Consider the following 6934-nt stretch of genomic DNA (forward strand, 5'->3'; position numbering starts at 1 on the left):
TCCTTAATTAGGCTCTGGGGAAGCAATGGTGGTGGTGGTGGTGGTGGTGCATTTAAAACTAAACCAAAAATCACCAGTTCTGGACGCGTCAAATATCATATCCGCTTAATGTGTCTACAACCTAATTACTTAAAACTACACTATTTAATTCATTCATATCATGTGCATATTGGTCATTATGCTCATACAACCGACATCAAAATTTATTTTCATTATTAGAATCATACATTTCATCAAGTAATACAGATACAAAGAGATTTTCTTTCTGAGAAGACCGTTAGTATTGGCTTGCAGGCAGGCAGGCAGGCAGGCATTTGAGGGTTATTATTTCGCCTGTTGATTGGGGGGAGGGTTGATGTGTTAGGGGGTTTTCGGTTAGATGTGGTGGTGGTGATTGGTGGTGATTGGTGGTGATTGGTGGTGATTGGTGGTGATTGGTGGTGGTGGTGGTGGTGGTAGTAGGTGGGAGTTGGGGGGGGGGGGGGGGGGGGGGGGGGGGGGGGGGGGGGGGGGGGGGGGGGGGGGGGGGGGGGGGGGGGGGGGGGGGGGGGGGGGGGGGGGGGGGGTATAGAAACATTAACACAAATTATATCAGTAACTGATATTGTAGCCTTTTAAACAGAAAAGATTTGTACATACAAATACTTTTTAATTATCATTTATTTGTGGAAATGGCATTTACGTCATTAAATTGATACCTCAGCATCAAGCTTGTGTCCTGCAGCAGTGGTCCAGTGGTAAAGTGTATATAAGTGATGCGTATTCTTGGAGTTGCGAGTTCAAACCCGGATTAAGCTATATATATATACAACATGTTTTGTTTTGGTTGTTTGTTTTTGTATAAAGCCTCACACAATATCTATATTAAGCGAGTTTGTTTTAAACATGACATACATATTAATTCATTTTACCAGGCCTTATTCCACACAACTCCGTGAATTTCCCGTGGAGCCAGCCATTCAAACAAAAACAAACGAAACAAAACAAAACAAAACAAAAAACATTATTGCCAACAGCATTTGGTGTTCCCAGGCGGTCACCCATCCAAGTACTAACCAAACCCAACGTTGCTTAACTTCGCTGATCGGACGAGAAGCGGTGTTCTCAACGTGGTATGGCCGTTGGCATGAGACTGCCTACACATTGTGGCTAATAACCAACTCTTTTAAGTCATCGCGGCAGGATACGGACCTGCTTGTGGTGTCTTAATGGTAATTGTATCCTAACATATTTTTGTCTCCTTGGCATGGATATTTAACATCGTTTATTCAGTCTTGGGTTTATGTTCTTTCGCCATTTACAGACATTTTACATCTACCTACTTCCTCAGCCTGCCCTGCCAATTTCTAATGAATTTGTGGATTTTCTTTTGTAATACAAACATGTGTGTGCTCATCTGCTCTTCAGTTTTTATGATATTTGTCTCATCTGTCCTGCTTTATGATACTTTTACAAAGAACATGAACAAATGCTTCTATTTTAGAGAAGATATGGGATCCAGGTTTCGGAGCCGTAAAACCAACCGTCGTGATTGGTGGACGAGTTGCCAGGTTGCAGCTTCTGTACCGTGCCGGCACATAAATAGGTTCGGCTCAAGCGGCGGCAGCATCATTCCCCCGTGACTGTCTGAGCGTCTCTCATCACCTTGGTTATCTCATCATCATCATGGTAGAAGCAAAGCCTACCAAGAAGGCTGCGGCTGCTGCTGCTGTGGTGGCCACCACCAGGAAACCTCGCGTCCAGGTTGCTCACCCGAAAACTAGTCAAATGGTTCTAGCCGCGGTCGCAGCACTCAAAGACCGTAAGGGCTCGTCTCTACAAGCAATCAAGAAGTACGTTGTTGCCAACAACAAAGTCGAGGCTGCCAAGATCGCCATTTACATCCGAAGATTTCTCAAGAAAGCAGTGGCTGACGGCATTCTTGTTCAGACCAAGGGAAGTGGAGCTAGTGGATCATTCAAGCTGGCCGTAGCAGAGAAGAGGGCCGTTCTAACTCCCAAGAAAGCCACCACAACCAAGAAACCATCTACAGCAGCAAAGAAGGCCGTGGTAACTCCCAAGAAAGCCGCCACAAGCAACAAACCACCTACAGCCTTGAAAAAGAAGCAGCAGCAGCAGCAGCTTGTTGTTGGGAACAAAAAGCCCAAAATAAAGAGAGCTTCAAAATCTCCCAAACCACCCAAGGCAAAGAAAGCTGTCAAGAAAACAACAAAGGCAAAATAAACGACGACATGCAAGCAGCATGAATACACATGACAATAAACATCCAGGCCTCCCCCCTCAGTGGAGGGGCCTCATATGATTCCAAAAAGAGTTTAGTTTTGTAGACAAATAAATCATTACTTTTGGGGTAGATTTACTCTGTATATTATATATATATATATATATATATATATATATATATATATATATATATATATATATATATATATATTATATATATACACATGGGTGAGGTGATATGGTACCAAAGTTTTGGGTAAGGTGATTGACATTTACACAAGATAAAACACGAACCAATGGGAATAAAAACATAAGAATGGAAGTAACTGCAGAAGGCCTATTGGCCCATAACACAAGCACTTCCTCTTGATGCTTCTATATTGGTTCGGAGTCTTGAAGCTATAATATATATATATATATATATATATATATATATATATATATATATATATATATATATATATATATATATATATATATATATATGCACACAAAACTAAATAGTCTTGTTAGACAAATTGCCCCTATTAGAGGCAAGTTGACTAACAAGCCGAATGACTGCAATTGTTTTGAATTTGAGTTAAATCTAACATAGAAATGTAATCAAACCTAACCTAACCTATGCTAACCCAAGCTAAGCTAACCTAACCTAACCTAAGCTAACCCAAGCTAAGCTAACCTAACCTAACCTAACCTAACCTAACCTAACCTAAGCTAAGCTAACCTAACCTAACCTAACCCAGCAATTCATGATCTTAATATAATACTGTTAATTGGATAAACCAATTTGGAAAGAAATGTTCGAAAATAACAAAATTAACTGTGCTTGTTAGGAAAATTGGGCCTTGCATACTTGTCCCAATAGTGTGGTTCTCGCTTTTAGGTACGACATAAACGTATACCTAAGTTGAGAGAGAAAAAGATTCGCACTCAAACATGCATATCGATTGCCAGTCCTGAATTCTGGGTAGATATTCGTGTCCTCCCTTTTCATTTACCATCATTTGGATACTATCAAAACAGCTCTGAGAAGGATAAAATGAATAAAACGGGTAGCTCACTCATGTAAAAAGGAAGAGTTGGGAAAGATCTCTCTCTCTCTCTCTCTCTCTCTCTCTCTCTCTCTCCCCTCACCCCCCCCCCCCCCCACCAATGATCCTGCTCTGCTAGTATATAACGTAACAAACCTTCCCCCCCCCCCCCCCCTCCCTCCCCAATCAGAGTCCCTTTAAGCATGCGAGGATAAAAAATAGATTTCATAAGACCCAATGTGCTAGCTGATATCAAAACAATTTATGTTATCGTCTATTAAGCCCTTCAGTAAAAAAAGTATAGGGACCTAATTAGGTCCCGTTTTGAGGTGGTGGTGGGTGGAATCGATGGATTAGCCAAGCTCTTATCCGCCGAATCCGTAGAGGGTACGACCCTGGCGCTTCAGAGCGTACACCACGTCCATAGCAGTGACGGTCTTCCTCTTGGCGTGTTCCGTGTAGGTTACAGCATCACGGATGACGTTCTCGAGGAACACCTTCAGGACGCCACGGGTCTCTTCGTAGATGAGACCCGAAATACGCTTCACGCCGCCACGACGAGCTAAGCGACGAATAGCGGGCTTGGTGATGCCCTGGATGTTGTCACGTAGCACCTTACGATGACGCTTGGCGCCACCCTTTCCGAGTCCCTTGCCTCCCTTGCCGCGTCCAGTCATGGTGTTGAAGTTGTGTGAATCGAATTGACGAATGCCCGCACGATTTCCCGACTATATCCCATCAAGCGGACGTACTAGTAGCATTGCAACTCCTGCCTGCCCTTACTTTACGCTTGTGGTCGAGTAGACACGGCTTTCTCACAACGCTTTCAAAACTGCAGTTGCCTACTCGTCTGTTTCACGTCCCTGTGAAATGACTTTTGCACAAATCCAAAAAATAGAGCAAAATCAGCGATAATAGTGATTGAGGTGAGCCGCCTGTTGGCTGCAGCCAGAGGAAGGAGGGGAGGGGCAACGGGGTGACGTAGGCGAGTCGAGCAGCCAATGGCGCTCGAGCAAGCGCCTCGAGACGGCGTATATAAGCAAAAATTTTTCGGCGCCGGCCATCACAAACCACAGTTGTTCACCATGGCTCGCACCAAGCAGACTGCTCGCAAGTCCACGGGAGGCAAGGCTCCTCGTAAGCAGCTGGCCACCAAGGCAGCACGCAAGTCTGCTCCTGCCACAGGGGGTGTGAAGAAGCCTCACCGTTACAGGCCCGGAACGGTCGCCCTGCGTGAGATCCGTCGTTACCAGAAGAGCACCGAGTTGCTCATCAGGAAACTTCCCTTCCAGCGTCTGGTGCGCGAGATTGCCCAGGACTTCAAGACCGATCTTCGCTTCCAGTCGTCTGCCGTCATGGCTTTACAGGAGGCATCCGAGGCTTACCTGGTCGGTCTCTTCGAGGACACTAACCTCTGTGCCATCCACGCCAAGCGTGTCACCATCATGCCAAAGGACATTCAGCTTGCTCGCCGTATCCGTGGAGAGCGTGCATAAGCTAAATCGACCACCCTAGTATACACCAAACTCGGCCCTTCTCAGGGCCAAAATATCCTTCTAAGGAGATTTCAGACATTCCTAGCATCAGTCATATGAATTAACCTTCATCTACACATATAATAAATAAATAAATAAATAAACAAATACACTAATTTAGGTGTCATACATACACGTGATATCAATAAATCAAGTCATTTGTAGTACAACCTGTTCTCTTACAAACAAAACGCCGTCGCTTTTCGCTCTTATGCACTGTCAAGGATCACCCACCCCCCCCCCCCCCCCCAAAATAAAAATTGTCATACTGTACTAGAAATAAAAGCAGCTTGTATAAGTGACATACTGTCCAGTCCTGTTTTATTCTGTTTTCGGTCCTCTGGCTTAATCTGTTAAGTTAGGAGATGACATTTTAAATTAACCGTTTTCTTGACATTTTCAAACCTAAGAGGGTGGCCTGCATAGTAATCCTAATGTGGAACATAACAATGAATCTCTAATCTCTAGAAAAAAAAAAAGATACCGAGTGCTTATATGTGTTGAGAGAGAGAGAGAGAGAGAGAGAGAGAGAGAGAGAGAGAGAGAGAGAGAGAGAGAGAGAGAGAGAGAGAGAGAGAGAGAGAGAGAGAGAGAGACACAGACAGACAGACAGACAGACAAGACAGAGACAGACAAGACAGAGACAGACAGACAGACAGACAGACAGAGACTGAGAGAGAGAAACACACACAGACAGTTTCATAAATATTCTCATTTTATAGCTATTTGCTTTCAGTGACAGAGGTTTTTGTTATAATAGTATTGGTGTCTAACACTCACAATCTCTTTAGAAATTAAAGTGTGGCTCCAATGGAGCCGAGTTTGTTGGTTTGAGGCCAAGCCACCACCACAGGGCAGTAAGTAAGCCGTTTACTTGGAGGAGGTGTACTTGGTGACGGCCTTAGTGCCCTCAGAGACGGCGTGCTTGGCCAGTTCTCCGGGCAACAGGAGCCTTACAGCCGTCTGGATCTCCCGACTGGTAATGGTGGAACGCTTGTTGTAGTGGGCCAGGCGAGAAGCCTCGGCGGCGATGCGCTCGAAGATGTCGTTCACGAACGAGTTCATGATCGACATGGCTTTGGAAGAGATACCAGTGTCGGGGTGGACCTGCTTCAGCACTTTGTAGATGTAGATGCTGTAGCTCTCCTTCCTCCTGCGCTTCTTTTTCTTATCGCCCTTGGCAATGGCCTTCTGGGCCTTTCCGGCCTTCTTGGCAGCCTTTCCAGATGCCTTGGGTGGCATGATGATGCTCGTGCTGGCTGGCGTTGCGATACAATAATGAACTTTTGCGCGAGGCGAGCTTTCCTTTTATATCCCGCTCGCGACTCAGCTCAGAGCGGGTCGCGTGGCGGAGCGCGCTGATTGGTCAGTGGCGGGCTCCCTTGATCCTGAGCGGGGTATATAACACGAAGCTCGATCTGCGGGGCGGCATAAAACACCACAAACCCACAACAGCAGCAGCAATGTCAGGACGCGGCAAGGGAGGCAAAGTGAAGGGCAAGTCAAAGTCTCGCTCCAGCAGGGCCGGACTTCAGTTCCCCGTGGGCAGAATTCACCGTCTGCTGCGTAAGGGCAACTACGCCGAACGCGTCGGTGCTGGCGCTCCTGTCTACCTGGCAGCCGTCATGGAATACCTCGCTGCCGAAGTTCTGGAGCTCGCCGGTAATGCCGCACGTGACAACAAGAAGACCCGTATCATCCCACGTCACTTGCAGTTGGCCATCCGCAACGACGAAGAACTCAACAAACTTCTGTCTGGCGTAACCATTGCACAGGGAGGTGTTCTTCCAAACATTCAGGCAGTTCTTTTGCCAAAGAAGACAGAGAAGAAGTAAGCACTTCTGCCACCCACCACGACAAATACCATAACCAGGCTCCATCCGGAGCCACACACACTTTAATAGAGAGATTCAAGTAGACAATCAACTTTCAAACATTAATAATAACATTTATATTGATTTCATTTGGAATGTGTACATAACAAACAAACAAAACAAAATTATAGGGGATATTCAGCATCACTTGGAATATTAACCAATCATATAAATCCAATATATATTTTATATTTTACTTTAAGCGAGGAATTCATATTATATTAATTTTTAATCATACAAATGAACAAAAGCAATTCTTCACTAGACGTAA

At 45.2% G+C, this 6934-nt stretch overlaps 1 non-coding gene across 1 annotated transcript; it reads right to left on the bottom strand.

Annotated features, from left to right (window-relative positions):
- Window positions 1-1007: 1007 nt before the first annotated feature.
- Window positions 1008-1126, bottom strand: LOC138360453 (5S ribosomal RNA). Its single transcript, XR_011226399.1, has one exon. It is a non-coding gene; the product is annotated as a 5S ribosomal RNA (ribosomal RNA).
- Between the last annotated feature and the right edge of the window lie 5808 nt (window positions 1127-6934).

Source organism: Procambarus clarkii, unplaced genomic scaffold (genome assembly GCF_040958095.1).
Source record: "Procambarus clarkii isolate CNS0578487 unplaced genomic scaffold, FALCON_Pclarkii_2.0 HiC_scaffold_110, whole genome shotgun sequence".
Lineage (NCBI taxonomy): Eukaryota > Metazoa > Arthropoda > Malacostraca > Decapoda > Cambaridae > Procambarus > Procambarus clarkii.